General features: G+C 40.8%; 1 protein-coding gene across 1 annotated transcript in view; it reads right to left on the reverse strand.

Moving 5' to 3' along the window:
* The window catches only part of UPF2 (UPF2 regulator of nonsense mediated mRNA decay), a 111,959-nt gene extending 109,351 nt beyond the window's left edge, over positions 1-2,608 (reverse strand). Inside the window, exon 1 of the mRNA XM_047065173.1 lies at positions 2,510-2,608. The gene's annotated coding sequence lies outside the window, so the exon portion shown is untranslated. The remainder of the gene's footprint in view (positions 1-2,509) is intronic.
* Positions 2,609-17,926: the final 15,318 nt, after the last annotated feature.

Genomic DNA, 17,926 nt, shown 5'->3' on the forward strand with positions numbered 1-17,926 from the left:
ACACAATAAAAAGAACGGCATCAAAATTTACAAGTAATGTCTCATTTATCAAGGTAAGACTACATATTAAGTTCTACAAAAACATTAAGAAATTCACTTAGAATCTGACAAATTCATAAAGGATCATTTGTTAGCTTAACAGAGTTTCCTAAACTTCTGTGACTCTACAGTACTCATTTATTCAATAAATGTTTAAGTGCCTACTATATCAAACTGTAGTAGGCACTCATGAATTGGTCCTGCTCTACAGCATGATAAAACAGATTCTCAGCAAGACTCTTAAGTCTTGGTACTGATAGATTCTTTGAATCCCCTCATCTTTGTATGACAAACACACCCAGAGTACACTTGGAACTAAATTTCAGTGAACAAAAAAATGTGATGAAAATGTAAAGGCTCATGTAAAGACGGCAATGCAACATGTGAAAATAACACAGGCTCTGAAATCAGACGCTTACTCTGCAACCTGCTAGCTATGGGAACTGGGCAACCTCTCTGAGTCTACCCATTGATAAAATGGAGGCACTGCTACCTCTCTCAGAGAATTCTTAAACTACTAACAGAGAGACAATTCTTAAACTACTAATCAAGCAGCTAGCATCCAGAAGGCGTTCAATAAATGTTTATTCTTTCACACCGAACACTGAAAAGTTCGCTGGAAGACGAGAGTTTTTAGGGTTAGGACTACTAGACTTTCTCCACTCCAATTCTCAATTTTTACACTGACATGACAGCAGAAGAGTGACCCATCCAATTACACTAGTTTAATGGCTGCGTCAAGCCTCACTGTCCAGTGCTCTTCTCCACTAAATGCCCTGACTCAAGATTTTAAAAGCCAAATTTACAAACAACGTAATTTAGATCAGTACGCACTTGTACTGTCAATTAAACTGTATTTAGTGAAATGCCAAAATTTAAACTATTCTGATAAATCCATGCTTTAATAAACAGCCAAATATTGTATCTGAAGTGCTTCAAAAAGTTTTTCAAGTAGAAACTAAAATTTTAAATAGACTGCATCTTAAAATAATCAAGATAAATACGAGTGATCTTTTAATTCGAATATGATTAGCTTACAAATTACGGAGTACAATCACAGCCAGTCCTTAAAAGGAAACCATGCTTTTAAAACCACCTTCCTAGCTCCCCGAGTAGAGTCCTGGCTCTTGGGTTGTATATTTTAGTTGGTTTTCTAAAAATACTCTCGATGCCTAAAAGAAAGTAAAACTACCTTATTAGTTAGTAAAACAAGGATCAATGGAGTGTACTGGGGGGGCAGAACGCAGAGAAAGGGATGCTTCCCTTTTAAAGATCTCCCTTTAACAAAGTACCATATGGATTATGTATGAAATCACAATCAGACTGCTCTGAAAATATTTCAGAGTTAGACAATGCTGTTTTACCTTTTAATTCTTTATTATTCAAAATGTTCTATAGGCAGAATAGCACCGGGGCATTATCTCCCAGTCTCTGGCTTTACAAAACGTCCTTCCTATCAAGGACTCATTCAAAGTTTTTACAAATTTCACCAGAGTTCAAAACTGGTTTTCTCGAGGAGTTGTACATTTCTTACAAACACCTAAAACTACGATAAACGAGAAGGGTGATGGTTTTACTTTGGTCGGCTGCATCACTACATACGGGTCCTCAAAGGGCAAGCGGGCAGGTGGTCCGGTTCACTGGTGTACCCCCAAGATCCTAAGGTGGTTCTGCTCGGCCAACCTGACGACCAAATACCCCGTGATGATCTCCTTAGTTCAGAAGTACCAACGAGAGTGAGTACTAGGAGCCTTGGGACGAAGCCAAGGGAAGAACCCTCAGTCTATGTGACTAAACAGAAGTGGAGCAAATAACCCATGCCCACCATTCCCAAACACGCCGAAACCCCTTCCCCTCCACACACATGTCCCACAAACCCCTGCTCCGGAGGCACATTCCCATACCCAACACGCTTCCCCGCCACAACTCCCTTTCCCACGGGTAGCCACGGTCACCTTCGCGGACCATCCTCGCCCCAACCCCAACTTCTCACCCCACACTCCCTCACCACCCGAGACCGGGACTCTCCGACAGGTCTCCCTACTCCACATCCTCCCACACACGCACCCTCCCCACTTCCTCGCCCTCGCTTCCCTCCCGGCTCCCGAAGAGCTTTCCCCAACCTCCCCTCGCGCCACTCCACACCCCCAAACACCTTCACCCCGCCACAGCAGGCTCCCCGCCTTCAGCCCCGAGGCCCAGCCTGGGCATGTGGGGCAGACACCCCCTCGGCCGCCCCTCATGTCTGCCCCGGGCCGGGGGCGCCCGCGGTGATGGGAGCCTCCGGGAGAGGGGTCTGAGGAGGACGACGCCGGAGCTGCGGTCCGTGTACTGCTCGCCGCCCCCGGAGCGCTGGGGTGCGGAGTCGCCTCTTGGGTCCCTCGGGGAGTAGGAGTCCAGGCCGGTGCCCCCCAGTCCCGCTTCCTCCCGATCGTTGGAGCGGAGGGGAAGGAGGTTCCCCGGGACTCACCTCGAGCCTGTTGTCAACATTAGCCCCGGGTTTCCCAGCACCAACTCCAGCGCTCGGGCTCTCCCCTCCCCTCCCCCCACCTATCTCGCAGCCGAGGGCCCGCCTTCCCTCAGCTCCCCCTCCTCCCTCCGCCCGCCGGCCCTCCCGCCCGCCACTCACCAGCGCGGCCAGGCTGCGAGTGGGGGCGGGGCGGAGGGTGGGGGAAAGGAAAAAGCCGTCCACGCACTTGCCTGATCGCAAACTGTCCGGGTCTCCATTCCGCCGGCATAACGATGCCCTTGGCTTAACACTGGGGTGGCGGATCGCGAGAAAAGACTCATAGATGTGCGACGCACAAAGCGGCTACTTCAAATGGTCTACTCGATGAGAGGAGCGAGTTTTTCAGACAGGCAACAAATAGGGCAGCCACAATCAGCACCTCAAGCCAGGTCCCCAGCGGAGGGGAGGAGTGTTACAAGGACCGAAGGCAGGAAGTGGATTGGTCGCCTGGAAAGGGAAAGCGCCTGAATTAGAGATGCGCAGGCGCAGGTACTGCGGGCCGGAGGGGAGGAGGTGGGGGGGTGGGTAGCTAGAATGGGGTGGGGCGGAGCTAACAGGAGGTAAGGAAGGGCGGTGGAACAGTAGGGGGATTACGGAGCGCCATTAAGGACAAGTTTGGCCACGTGATCCTCAGGGGAGTTTCCAGGAGCGAACGTAAGGAAGAGGTCTAAGAAGGGAAAGTTTGATTGGACTAATTCAAGGGGTGAGGTTGAAGACTTAGGAAGTTAGAAACTGGAGAAGCTAAAGAATATGGCTGGTGAGGAAGGTACAGGTTGGTTAGGAATGGGTCTAGGTTTAAGAGTGCCCTAGAAAGACTACTAAAGTCCCGTGGGGGAATTTCCAGAAGCAGTTTTTAGGTGTTCCACGTAAAAACAACCCAGAGTGAAGAAGAATCAAGGTTTTTTTCTCAACAGGTCTTAGAAGGTACCCTGTTCTGGCAAACGAATTTTAAAAATTACAATGAAATGACCTCCATGAAGTCATTATTGTAGTCACAATTGGCTAGTCTTGTCATTTCTTCCGAATGTGAAACGAAGTAAGCTTCTTAAAATGGGTATTAGTTTATCGACACAACTTAATTGAGTTTGTGTATCCGGCCTCCGATTTTTATTGAAACTGTGCTTGGATCTGCCAACATGATTTCACCGGGTGTTCGTACAGGTTGGCTTTGGCTGATCAGGAGCCAAAGGAACAAAGGTGCCAAACTGGTCTTGATTCTTGCTTGACATGTGGCGCCCCACCCGATATACAAGCCCACAAAATGAGCTGCTACCAACCTCAACTACTTGAGGAAGGTCTGGGTTCACTTATATTCAGCTTTTGCCCATTTGCTTCTATTTACTATTTTCCTATCCCGTTTAGCTTGCAAACTGCCTTCACAAGTTAAGTGTTCATGTTTCCTGTACTTAATTTTTTTTCCCCAAAACACTGCCAAGAGGTCAATCATTTAAAGGGTAGTGAAAGAGAAAGACAGTACTACAATTCTGTACCTCTGATAAACAGTTAGGAGAGAACTGTCCCAAAACACCTTACTGGGGATGACCACCAGTGTTCTTTTCAAAAGTATTTCTCATTTTGTCTGGCTACCCTAAGAAAATTTACCTATGCTGTTAATAAATAAATTCTGCTTATCCTAACTGAAGTCAACTTTTGCCTTTCATCGAGTATTAAAAGGAAACCAACTGAATACATGGAATCAAAAAAGAGGAGAGCATTAAAAAAAATTTTTTTTTCCGGATGCAGGGCTCGAACCCACAAACTGTGAGACCATGACCTGAGCTGAAGTCAGATGCTTATCGGACTGAGTCACCTAGGCGCCCCAAGAGGAGAGCATTTTTATGGAGATTTTGCTTATTTTAAATTTGTTTTAATTAATAATCATAATAATACTGTTGGTAAGTATTAGGATTCTCATTTTACAGAAACTGAGTCACAGATTAATTTGATACCACAAAACTAGTAAGCATAGCATTATATGCAAATCTAACTGAAAACCCAAGATATTTTTGATGTATCCTACTGCCTTTATGCCTAGACTTTTTCATAAACTGAAAATGCTCCCCATTGTTTTCTTTCCAAAGAAAGATGTCAAAAGCCACCGGAACCTTCTAATGTGGGGTATCATTGCAATCTGTAACTGCAAGAAATACATTTCTCTGAAGAAGCCATCTTTTTTGCATTCTGATAATTCAAACTTCACTTTTTCAGTAACTACATTATATTTAGCTTTTAAGGGTTTAGATATATCATTATTTGAGAAAATTCTAAAAAATGCCTTTTCCTTTTTGCCTGTTGACAGAACTGTATGATATGAAAAAAGAAAAAACTGATATGTATATATATATTTACATGATACTATTTTCTATTTAAGGGGCGCTTGGGTGGCTCACTTGGTTAAGCGTCCAACTTCGGCTCAGGTCCTGATTCCACAGTTCATGAGTTCAAGCCCCACATCAGGCTCTCTGCTGTCAGCAGAGTCTGCTTCGGATCCTCTGTCTCCCTCTCACTCTGCCCTCCCCTACTCACTTTCTCTCTCAAAAATAAATAAACATTAAATGTTTTTAAATCCAGTTATAATGCTGCTTCTCAGAAGAAAGCAAACGCAAAAGAAAGGGATTACAATATCAGGGCAGGACAAATCCTAAATTAAAAAAAAAAAACACCTCCTGTGAGATGAACTGCCTGGTGCTCTGCCAGAAATAATGCTGTATCTTGAACAAATCCATCTGTCTTTTAGATGCTAATGTCCAGTTTGACTAAGCTAGTTGAAGCTACCTGTTTCTTTAAGCACCCACCTCTTCAAAGTATATGGTGGAAATTTGTCAAACAACTTTACCTTTGTCTCTCTACTTAATAGTTTCTCGAATGTGTTGTGATATATTCATTCAATAAGAAATATTTAAGTGAGGGTACATTTAAGCAAATGTAAATATCACATATATGAAACATAATAGTACTAGTTACCAAATCATTGAGATATCTCATGGGACTGGAAGATTGAAAATCAGTTCACTAATACTGCCTTCTATTAATTTGACCAAAATGGAAATGAAGCCATGTGAGCTTACTCTTTTTTTTTCCTTAGTTTTGATAAATATGTGAGTCAAAAAAGCAAAATAAATCACAAGATTTTATGAAGTGCTTAGAACAGTGCCTAACAAATTAGTGAAAGTCCTGTAAATGAGATTATAATCTAATGAAGGAGCTGGATAGTAAATAAGCAAAAAGTTAAAAGGTTGGAATATATGTGGCAAAGGAAATAAACAGGGTAATATAATGGAGAGTAACTGGAGAGAAAGAAGAGGCTGGCTATTGTAGAGTGGTCAGGAAAGGCTTCTGTAATGATACAAACTTTGAGCTAAAACCTGAAGAAAGGTTCAAGTTTTGCAACTTGATATATAGATATCCAATGGGCAGAGAGGAGGGTTCTGGCATAGACATGACAATTAGAGCATCATCAGCATTGCTAGTATTCAAGGTCATAAGAGAGAATGAGTTCACCAAAGAAAATGTAATAAGAGGAGAGGGTCCAGGATTAAGCTCTGAGAAACTTCCAAATATAGTGGTTAGGTCTCTAAAAAGGAGGAATAAAGAAAGGGAAAACCTGGAGAGTGCAGTGTCACGAAGCCCCAAAAAAGAAGCATCAGGAAAGGAAAAGTGGTTAACTGTCTAAAATATTGTTAAGAGAACATAATATGGGGACAGAGAAGGGCTCATTGGATTGACACTATAGAGATCAATATTGACTTTGTAGGTGGCAGTTCAGTGAAATAATGGGAACAGATTTGGAATGGTTCAGGACTAAGTTAGGGATGGGAAAAGTGAAGACATATTTGAGAAACTATTGTGAAGAGCCGCAGAAAAATATAACTGGAGGAGATTATGGGAAGATTTTGTTTTGTGTTTTTTACATTTATATCTTTTTTGTATTTTTTTATGAGAGATATAGAGGAAATATATTAATGGGAATGATCCAATAGGGAGGGAAATATTAATGATACAGGAGAGAGAAAGAAGGTAACAAAGGAGCAAAATCCTTGTGGTGGTAAAAAGGAATGGAATCTAAAGTACAAGCAGGAGTGCCTTTGATAGCAGTGGCATTTCTACAAGATATTAAGAGAGAAGACAGAGATGGATGCGTGGACAGGTAGGCTTGTAGACTTGGAGGGGGGATTATAAAGAACTTCCTCCTTGATCATTCCTGTTTTCTCAATGAAATTGGAGGCAAGGTCATCAGCTAAGAGTGGGATGAGGGAGGGATTGGGGGAGGTTTGAAATAAGAGGGGAAAGTAGGAAAGAGACACCTTGAAGAGTGTGAAAGCAATGGAGATGCATACTAAGGATTGTTGCTGACACACTACTTGATGTTTCTGATCATGAATTTAAAGTAAAACCATCTTGGGGCGCCTGGGTGGCGCAGTCGGTTAAGCGTCCGACTTCAGCCAGGTCACGATCTCGAGGTCCGGGAGTTCGAGCCCCGCGTCAGGCTCTGGGCTGATGGCTCAGAGCCTGGAGCCTGTTTCCGATTCTGTGTCTCCCTCTCTCTCTGCCCCTCCCCCGTTCATGCTCTGTTTCTCTCTGTCCCAAAAATAAAAATAAACGTTGAAAAAAAAATTAAAAAAAAAAAAATAAAGTAAAACCATCCAGCCTACATAAGCCAATTTCTCAAGAAGAGATGAACAGTTCGTTTTTTTTGTTGTTTTGGGTTTGTTTGTTTGTTTGTTTTCCTTGAGAGGGATGACAAAGAAAGAAAAGAGTAAGGGGATTGTGTGTTTGCAAGAGAGTGATAATCATGAAGGATCATGGGTACGGAGGGAAGTTAAAGGGAACAAGATGTGAGTGTGGATAGGGTTAACATATTGACAGGAGTAGAGGTTGCAAAGAAAATGGTGACCAAAAAACTGTTTAATAACTGAGTATATTTGGAAGATCTAATTGGCTTTATTAAATGATTCATGAATTGGGCAGTATACCATCTAGGAAATAGGAAAAAAAAGCTCCATCAAGCTGTAGAAAAGAGACAGTTGGTTTTTTTGTATTTTTTTAAATGTTTATGTTCTTAAGAGAGAAAGAGAGAGAGAGACAGCGTGAGCAGGGGTGGGGCAGAGAGAGAGGGAGACAGAATTTGAAGCAGGCTCCAGGCTCTGAGCTGTCAGCACAGAACCTGATGTGGGCCTCGAACCCATGAACCGTGAGGTCATGACCTGAGCCAAAGTCGGATCCTTAACCAACTGAGTCACCCAGATGCCCCAAAAAGAGACCGTTTCTTGCTTTGTTTTGGTTTGTTTTTTCTAAGTTAACTTATTTATTTATATGTATATAATTTATTGTCAAATTGGCTTACATACCCAATGCTCATCCAAAAGTGCCCTCCTCGATGCCCATCACCCATTTTCCCTCTCCCCAACCCCGTCATCTACCCTTAGTTTGTTCTCATATTTAAGAGTCTCTTGTGGTTTGCCTCCCTCCCTCTCTGTATTTATAAAGAGACAGTTTTTAAAGGCAGAGAGTGGAATAAAGGAAATTATTAGCAAAGAATGCACTGTTTTAGGCAAGGTCACCCTCGTAAGGGGAGGAATATGAGTATATTCCTAGTGCTGACCAGGAAATTCCATGGTGACTGGTTAAAGGCTACACTCCTGTGAGGACTGCAACTGCATTAGGTAGTTAGTCTTGGTTTGCTGATATGAGGCCTTCACCTAAGTGACGCCATTTGGGCCCCGTGGTTTGCTTCTTAACAAAACCAAGAACATCAGTGAATTAAAGGGGATAGGAGAGGACATCAGAATGTGGTTCTGGAGAGCTGCGGTAGCTGGGAGTAGAGACGAACAAGTCCAGAAGAGCTGAGGGCTTTTAAAGAGGATGGAAGAGAACTAGTTTAAAAGCCACCATGGAAAGCAAGACACATGTATCTCTGAAGTCAGACTACGTGAATTCAAATTCTAGTTCCAAAATACACCAGCTATTTGAGCTTGGGCTAATATTTTAACCAGTTTTTTTTTCTTTAGTCAGTTTAGATCACAGCTTTTAATTCTTAAGAATCTTGATGATAACAGTACTTTTTCATAGGGTTTTGTGAACAGTAAATGAGGTAATTCAAATAAAAGCACTTAGCTCACAGTATATGCTCTGTGTTAGCTAGTACTAAGTCATTTCAGAAATATTAAACACAGTCATCTAAAGGATCTAATTGGCCTTGCAGTTCATATAAATAGTGTTTCAACACATCTTTCCTTGCCTTAATGCAACTATGACACCATTGCACCTGAAACCTTTTACACCAAGCATTGGAAATCTTGTGCTAAGGAGATGCACTTAAAATGAAAATTAAAAATAAAAGGGGGAAAATCAGATCATCACAATGTACACTTTAAATATTTTACAATTTTATTTTTCAATTCTACCCCAATAAAGCTGGGAGGCCAGCAGGGGAAAAAAAGGAAGAGATTTCTCAGCTGTTGTAACCAATAAAGGCAGAGGTTTGTAAATATCATCTTTTTTTTAATATGTACTTTTAATTTTTTTAATGTTTATTTGTTTTTGAGAGAGAGAGAGAGTGAACGAGCACGAGTGGGGGATGGGCAGAGAGAGAGGGAGACACAGAATCCAAAACACGCTCCAGGCTCTGAGCTGTCAGCACAGAGCCCCACACAAGGCTCAAACTCACAAGCTGTGAAATCATGACCTGAGCTGAAGTCAGATGCTTAACCGACTGAGCCACCCGGGGGTCCCTGTAAATATTGTTTCTAATTCTGGTTTTACTTCAGTGTGTCCAGAAGAATAACCAATCTCAATATTTGGGGGAAGGGAACTAATGAGTAAGTGGTAAGAAAGCTAATCCCAGGTCATCTAATTGTCTTAATTTAGTTCCTGAACTATATTTCTAAGTCTTTGCCGTGGGACAGCTGTGATGAAATATTCCACATATACTTCAAACCTAAAATGTTCAAAATTGGACTTCATGTTGGTCTGCAACTCCACTACTTTTTTTCATTTTTATTCTCTCAGTTAATGGTGCTAAAGGGCATCAGAATATGCCACGCCAAAATATGGCACTTCAGCATGACCGTTATTTTCAGCTGAAGACAATTGAGAATCAACAGCTTCAGGAAGAATTCTCTAGAACTCCCCTTATCTGCTTAAAAGCAGTGCATGAATTTCCCTTTGTGAAGGTTTCTGCCCCCACCCCCAATTCCTGTATCAGGAAGAAGAGAGGGACTCTTATCACTGGTGATAGTCAACACCCAGAAGCGTTTGCATAAACAGATCAACCACAACAACCCTTATCTTCTATCAGTTTCCCCATGTATTTCCAAGTCACTTCCCCACACTGTGTCATCCCTTGAAGCCCAAGCCCCTTCCCCTTTGTTACAATGATGCACAAACCTTGAGTCTAACTGCTTCTTTGTGTCTTACTTCTTTTTGGTGAATTCCTGTGCATGTAAATATTAATAAAAATAGTGTGTCTTTTCTCCTGTTAATCTTTTGTTAGCTTAATTCACAATTCCAAATGAAGAACATAGAGGAAAAGGTTTTCTCTGGTAGTTAGGTAGTCCTTATTCCTCACCCCTTGTCCAAATACAATCCGCATGTCTCAGAAAGATAGGGGCACCTGGGTGGCTTAGTCAGTTGGGCGTCCGACTTCGGCCCAGGTCGTGATCTCATGGTTTGTGGGTTCGAGCCCCGCATCAGGCTCTGTGCTGACAGCTCAGAACCTGGAGCCTGCTTTGAATTCTGTGTCTCCCTCTCTCTCTGCCCCTCCCCACTCACGCTCTGTCTCTGTCTCTCAAAAATAAATAAACATTGAAAAAAAATAAAAAGAAAGAAAGATCTTGCCTGGGTCCTCACCCATCTCCCCACCCCCACAGCCTCAGTTCATACCCACATAATTTAAACCCACACTGCTGGCAACCATCTCTTAGTTCTCCTGCCTAATTGCTTCTAGTCTTCTCCACTTCCGACCTCAGAGGGTCTTAGATCATTTAACTCCCCTTAGTGGCAATCATCCCCAAACTTCTTTGATCATACAATCATATGGGGAGGGGAGGAGGGCATCCTCCCAATGCATGTATATTTACTTCGATACAAACTGTGTATATATGTAATACTACACAAATATAGCCCCCCCCCAATAGAAAAGGTAAGAATAAAAAACTCACAGAAATTCTAATGTTTTTGCCTAAGTAAATCATCTTGCATACCCCTTTGTGCCGGTCTACTTTGGAAGCCACTGACATATGAGGTAAAACTCAGTCTTCAGCAGGAGCCCCTAATAATGCATACCTTTTGCCTATATATCTAGTCTCACTTCCTGCTATTTTCCCCACAGGTCTAAGTTCTAGCTATAATAAATAACCTGCACAGACTAGACTTCCTCTTCCCTTAGTGCACATATTATCCTTTGGTCTAGAATGCCCTTTCTCCCATGAATGTGTTCTAATTAGGAGTTCAAGCATCGTTTCCCCGGGGAAGGGATTCTTTATCACCACCAGCCCACATATATCCAATTAGGTCCCTGGCCCTACCTGGTTTCCATAGTAGCCTCTGAACATCTCTGTTATAACATTCATTATATTATATTGAAATAATCTGTTTATATTTGTTTTCTCATTAAAACTGTGAGCTCCTTGAATATATGATTTATAGCTTCTTAATCTTTGTGTCCTGGGGCCACAGAAGGCACTTAATACTATTTTGATAGAAGAATTATTAAGTGAATTAATAGGAAGGGGATTAGAATATTCCACTCCAAAATATGCCACTTTGGCATACAAATTATTTTGAGCTGAAAGCAATTGAGAATCAACAGGCACAAAGAAGCCGCCTCGGGCCTTCCATTATCTGACTGAAAGTAGAAACCTCTATGAAATGAGGACTTCCATTGATCTTCTCTCTGAGAGATCTGTGACCATGAAGAAGATGGAAAGTTGACACCAAGATGAGTCTGAACAAACAAACCTTACTAAAACAAGCCTTATGTTCCATTAGTTTCCACATATATTTACCTTCCCACAATTTACTGCCCCTAGAAGTCCAAACTCTCCTTTCCTTTGTCCAATCACTTTTCCATAATTTATCACCCTTTGTTAAAATGGCATATAAGCTTCTGAATCTACTTCTTTGGATTTTCACTTCTTTTCTGTGTAGCCTCCTTGCATGTAAAATTAAAAACATCAATTAAAGTTGTAAACCATTTCCCCCCTTCAATCTGTCTTTTGTTAGCTTAATTCATACACATCAGCTATAACACCTAAGAGGATAGAGGAAAGTTTTTTCTCTTCCACAAATGCTGGCTTGGAAGAGGCAGAAATATCTGTGTACTGATGCAGGGATGTAGGATTAAACCAGGGCGAAAATAAGGTGACTGGGTGGCTCAGTTGGTTAAGCGTCCAACTTTGGCTCAGGTCATAATCTTGTGGTTTCCAAGTTCAAGCCCCATGTTGGGCTCTGTGCTGACAGCTCAGAGCCTGGAGCCTGCTCCAGATTCTGTGTCTCCCTCTTTCTCTGTCCCTCCCCCGCTGGCATTCTGTCTTTCTCTCAAAAATCACGAAACATTAAAAAAAAAAAAAAAAAACTAGAGTGAAAGGGCGCAATACTTTACAGGAAACAATCATAGACTGTAGTTTCATTTTTATTTAATAATTTTTTAGGGAGTGTGTGTGTGTGTGTGTGTGTGCACAGGGGAGAGGGCCAAAGGTAAGGAGAGAGAGAATCTTATGTAGGCTGCACACTCAGCACAGAGCCCATGGGGTTCGATCTCACGACCCTGGGATCATGACCTGAGCTGAAATCAACCCTTGGATGCTCAGCCAAATGAGCCACCCAAGTGCCCCAACTTCTGTGTCAGTGGTAAAGGAATAGGTGTAATTTCCAACTTATTTGTCGTTGGGAAGACTGTACTGCAGACACAATTATGTTTACATTAAACTTCCCTAAATTTTCCCCATAGAAGCTGTAGAAGTAGCCATTCGTAATGTGTTTTGCTCCCTTTCTTCCATCTTCATGAAAGACTCATCTAAACCCTTTGGTTTAAATTTCTCATACCCAACGTTCAATGTCAGTTTAATAATAATGACATAAACTGTCATCTCTTGGTACTTCCTACTTTGCAAGTTCTATGCAACTATTCTTTTACTATTTTTTATTATTTTATTTTTAAAAATATTTTTCTTTTAAAAAAATTTTTTTAAGTGTATTTATTTATTTTTAGAGAGGCAGCACAAGCAGGGTAGGGGCAGAGAGAAAGGTGAGAGAGAATCAACTATTCTTTTTTTAAATTTTAAAACAGCTCAATCATAATACAGCTAACATTGCTTATTTACTATGTGTCAGGCATTGTTCTAAACATTTTACATGCACTAATTATTTAATCCTTACAATAATCCAATGTGATAGGTACTATTAAGCCCATTTTACTAATCGGGAAAATGAGGGACAGAGCAGTTAGGGAACCTGTCCTCGTTCCCAGCTGCACTGTCAGTGCAGAGCCCAAGGAGGGGTTCGATCCCATGAACTGTGACATAATGATCTGAGCCAGTATCAAGAGTTCTGAGGCTTAACTGACTGAGCCACCCAGGCACCCCACCCCTTCCACTCATCCTCATCTCACTTAATGGCATCAACATCAACTCAGTTGTTCCAGAAGCAAAGCTAAGAAAGGGACAGGGGATGGGTCACTTACCTCAAGGATATTTTCTAAAGGAGCAACATTTACAATAGTTTTCTTTTCTTTATTTTTTAAATGTTTATTTATTATTTTTGAGAGACAGAGACAGAGCGTGAGCAGGGAAGGGGCAGAGAGAGACAGGGAGACACAGAATCCAAAGCAGGCGAACCCTGCGTTCATGAGTTCATGACCTGAGCCAAAGTCAAATACTTAATCAACTGAGCCACCCAGGCACCCCAACAATAGTTTGCAAAGACAGTGTGTTAACATGATAGTTGTTATGGCTCTGATGAAATGATGTGAGAGGAAGGAAAGTGAAAATAAGACCATGGTACAAGTAAAGAATATGGTTTTAAAAAAAAAAAGTACTTTAAAAATACACTCCCTCCGTCACTAAGCAGCAGGAGAGGATAAGGAGCTGTTACAACCTGATGTTGTCCTTCAGTTATTCATCCTTGACACCTCTTTTTACTTGCATAACTCCTATTTCATTTTTAAGGTTGCAGTTTATGTAATCCTCCAGACTAGGTAACATTTGCCTCAGTTACATGGTTTCATAGCAGCTTATGCCCACCCTTCATGATTCTTTTACAATTATAATTAACTATTCATGTGATTACTTCTGTCTGACATTGTAAACTCCTGAAAGTAGGGACCATGTCTGACTTTTTCACTTCTATATTCCAAAGAACCTAGCACAATGCTAGCATATAGTAGGTACTCAATAAATATTAAGTAAATGCCTGTTACTTTCCATCATATGAATATATGCCAGATTGATTTTCAATAAAGTAAAACAATGTCAAGGTTCTATTGTGTTAGGTAGGAGATGGGAGTCACTGAGTTATACAATGCTAGAATTGGAAGTACTCTCACAGAACACTCAAGATAAATACCACTCAAGCAAACACTTTAAAAAAAATCATTATCCCCACTCAAATACTTTATCTTTTGGGAGACAAGATAAACAGAGGAAAAAAATGTTCAGCTGAAAACACTGCCTCTATGTGTTATGGGAATTCAGGAAAGGAAGGGGTCAGCTTGGGTGCATCAATTAGAGGTTTCACAGAACACAGGTGGGAGACCTGGGCTGCAAGTCTCAATGGTGACAGATGGACTTTCTGAGAGAGTGAGCATAGAGATGAAAATCAGAAGTTGGAAAAGGAAAACGAGAGAAAAAGCATTCAGAATAGAAACAAAGGATAGAGGACTAATAGGGCAAAGTGTCATGGCAGCCAGTGGAAGAGTCACAAGATTGAATGCATGGATAACAGGCCAAAAGGATGAGCACAGTCCATCCTGCAGTCATACATTTCTAAAAAGGGTCACATAGCTATGGTAGGTGGTCTCTAAGATGGCCTTCAATGATGACTGCCTTCTGGTCTTCACACCCTCATGTAATCCCCTCTTCCTTGAGCCTAGGCTGAATTTAGTGACTAACTTCCAGTGAGTAAAATACAGCACAAATGATGGTGTGTTAGTACCCATGTTAGTTTACAAACACCAAGATGCAGCTTCCTCTCTCTCTCTCTCAATCTGAGGGCAGCCAGTTGCCATATGGTGACCTATTCTTCAGAAAGGCGCACACAGCAAAGAACTGAGGGAGGCTTCTAACCAACAGCCAATGATGAATTCAATCCTGCTAACAACTACATGGGTGAAATGAAAGTCCATTCTCCCCCAGATGAGCCTTCAGATGACACCACAATCTCAACTAGCAGTCAGACTGCAACCTCGTGAGAGGCCTGGAGCCCCAGGTACTGAGCTGAGCTTTGTCTGGATTATTGACCTACAAAAACTGTGAGATAATATGTTTGTCTTTTCAAACTACTACATTGTGGGATAATTTGTTATACAGCAACAGACAAATGATATGATAATAATCAAAGTTATTTATATATTTTTAATGTTATATGTTATATATACTCATATATATATACATACACATATGTATATATGTATATATATGTGTGTGTGTGTAAATATATATGTATATATATATATATACATACACATATATATATTTGATAAGTTAGATATATTCCACAGTGTAGGGGGGAAACTAATGAGAACAAAGAGAAGAACTTTGGTATTAACCCAAGAAAGTAAAGATATATTAAGAAGTAGTCATTAAAAAAAAATTTTTTTTAACATTTATTTTTGAGACAGAGAGGATGATCAGGGGAGGGGCAGAGAGAGGGAGACAGAGGATCTGAAGCAGGCTTTGTGCTGTGAGCATAGAGCCCAATGCAGGGTTCAAACTCTTGAACCATGAGATCATGACCTGAGCTGAAATCAAGAATTGGCCACTTAACCGACTGAGCCACATAGGTGCCCCAAGAAGTAGTCATTTTTTAAAAGAATTTCCATTAATCAGGAATTAAATGAGATTAAGTAACAGTAATAGAGAAAGATGTTATTTTTTAGCCTAAAAGATTCATTGGAATGAATTTCACCTTTTGCTCCTCAATTTCCTGGGTCAGAATAGTTGTTCATATTTACCTTACTCTTCTTAACATCTCTAGTAAAAGTGGGCAGGGGTAAGGAGGAAAAATGAAATTAGTTACCTTTGGCAATAGATAAATTTTGGGTTATATATAAAAAAGAATAATGCGGGGCGCCTGGGTGGCGCAGTCGGTTAAGCGTCCGACTTCAGCCAGGTCACGATCTCGCGGTCCGTGAGTTCGAGCCCCGCGTCAGGCTCTGGGCTGATGGCTCAGAGCCTGGAGCCTGTTTCCGATTCTGTGTCTCCCTCTCTCTCTGCCCCTCCCCCGTTCATGCTCTGTCTCTCTCTGTCCCAAAAAAAATAAATAAACGTTGGAAAAAAAAAAAAAAAAAAGAATAATGCATGTATTGCCCCATAATCACGGTAATTTGAAAATTCTTCTTAAAAAAAGTTGCTGATGGAAGAAATTAGTCTACCTTCAGAAGTATACATTTTAGCATGCTCAGTGCTTCAAATAGGGCAAAGAACCCAAGGAAAGACCTTTCTTCAAAAATAAAATAGACCTGTTTCCAGCTTGGTGAACTGACCATTCTCATATTTGAACATTCTGTTAATAAAACAGAGTAAGCTGTATAAAGGAGGAAAAACTTTTCCCTCTACCCTCCTAGACTCTCTGGCTGGGATCCTTCAAATTACAGATTGACAAAAGACAGATTAACAAGAATAGAGTTTATCAACACTTGCACTGTGTGTGTGCAAACACAGGAGAAATTCAGTGATGAGTAACTCAAAGGAGTGGTTAGAACTTGGGCCCCTATGGCATCTTAACAGAAGAACAATAAATCTGCAGAAAATATGAGACAAAGGAAACAGGGTTTAGGCTTTCAGGGGTGGCAAACTGTGGAAAGGTAAATATAAAAGGGAGTCAATGGAAGGTAAGGTTTATTTTAGTGAGTTTGTTATGTAGATTCCTCTGGTGCCTTCTCTGAGCTGATTAGCATCTATAGTTGTGTCCAGTGATTAAGAATCATCCTGCCCTTCTTATATTTGCTTTTATATTTTCTTAAATTGCCTTCAGCTCAAAATGATCCTTATGCCAGTGTGGCATATTTTGGAGTGGCATACCATGAACCCCTTTAGAGGATACCTAGAATATTCCTATTCTCATGCTCAATCCATTGCTAATTGTCTTGTACCCTGACACACAGACTTACTTATCAGGCCTCATGCAGGCTCAAGATCATTACATTCTAGGAATTATGCTGAGAGCCACTACCATGATTAAGACCTTGTAATAACAATATAATAATAACAATAATGATAGCAGCTAATATGTATTATTTACATTATGCCAGGAGTTGTTCTAAAGTGTTTTATAGTTGGCTACACCAACACCATTAGGTAGGTAGTATTACAATTCCCATTTTTACAGATAGGGAAACTAAGACTTAGAGTGGGACTTGGCCATGGTCCCAAAGCTAGCAGCAGGATTTCAACACAGGCTGTCAGGCTCTAATATCCATACATTCACTGGACAAATGTTTCTGGGGTACCTATTTTGTGCCAGGCCCTGTTTTAGGCACTTAAGATACAACTGTGAGTAAAAACTACAACAATCTTTATCCTTAGGGAGCTTACATTTTAGTTAAGGGAGATAGACAAAAAATGAGAAGCAGATTGTATGGTATGTTAGGAAATGATATGCGTTATGGTAAAAATAAGAGTGGAGTAAGGGGGAGCAGACATATGAGGGGTGATGAGGCCACTGGTGATTTTAAGAGGGACATCAGGGCAGACCTTTCTAATTTTCAGTTACAGTTTTAAAAATATTTTATAAATGTTTAAAATTTAAAATATAGCTTTTTATTTTAAGGACATTATAAGTAAACTCTACACCCAACGTGGGGCTCAGATTCACAACCCTGAGATCAAGAGTCACATGCTTTACTGACTGAGCCAGCCAAGCGCCCCTAAAATTTAAAATATTTTTAAATGTGAAAGATACAGAAAATCATAAACCAAATATCCATGTTCTCCTACAATTTGACAAATGCTAAAATTTTGAAATACTAACAGAGATAACATTTTGAAATATTTGTATCAGAATTTTCAGAAGTACTACAGCATTGTAGAAATCATAAAAAGCTGCTGTCCCACCCATTCTATTCTTCTCCATGCCCCCCGTAACCAATTTACTGAAATTGAAATGCATCCTACCTAACCATATACTTATATTTTTACTATATATGTACATATTCATTAAAAA

The sequence above is a fragment of the Lynx rufus genome, unplaced genomic scaffold, assembly GCF_022079265.1.
Source record: "Lynx rufus isolate CCGP_SWC_20201006 ecotype Redwood Valley unplaced genomic scaffold, mLynRuf1.p SCAF_7, whole genome shotgun sequence".
Taxonomy (NCBI): Eukaryota; Metazoa; Chordata; class Mammalia; order Carnivora; family Felidae; genus Lynx; species Lynx rufus.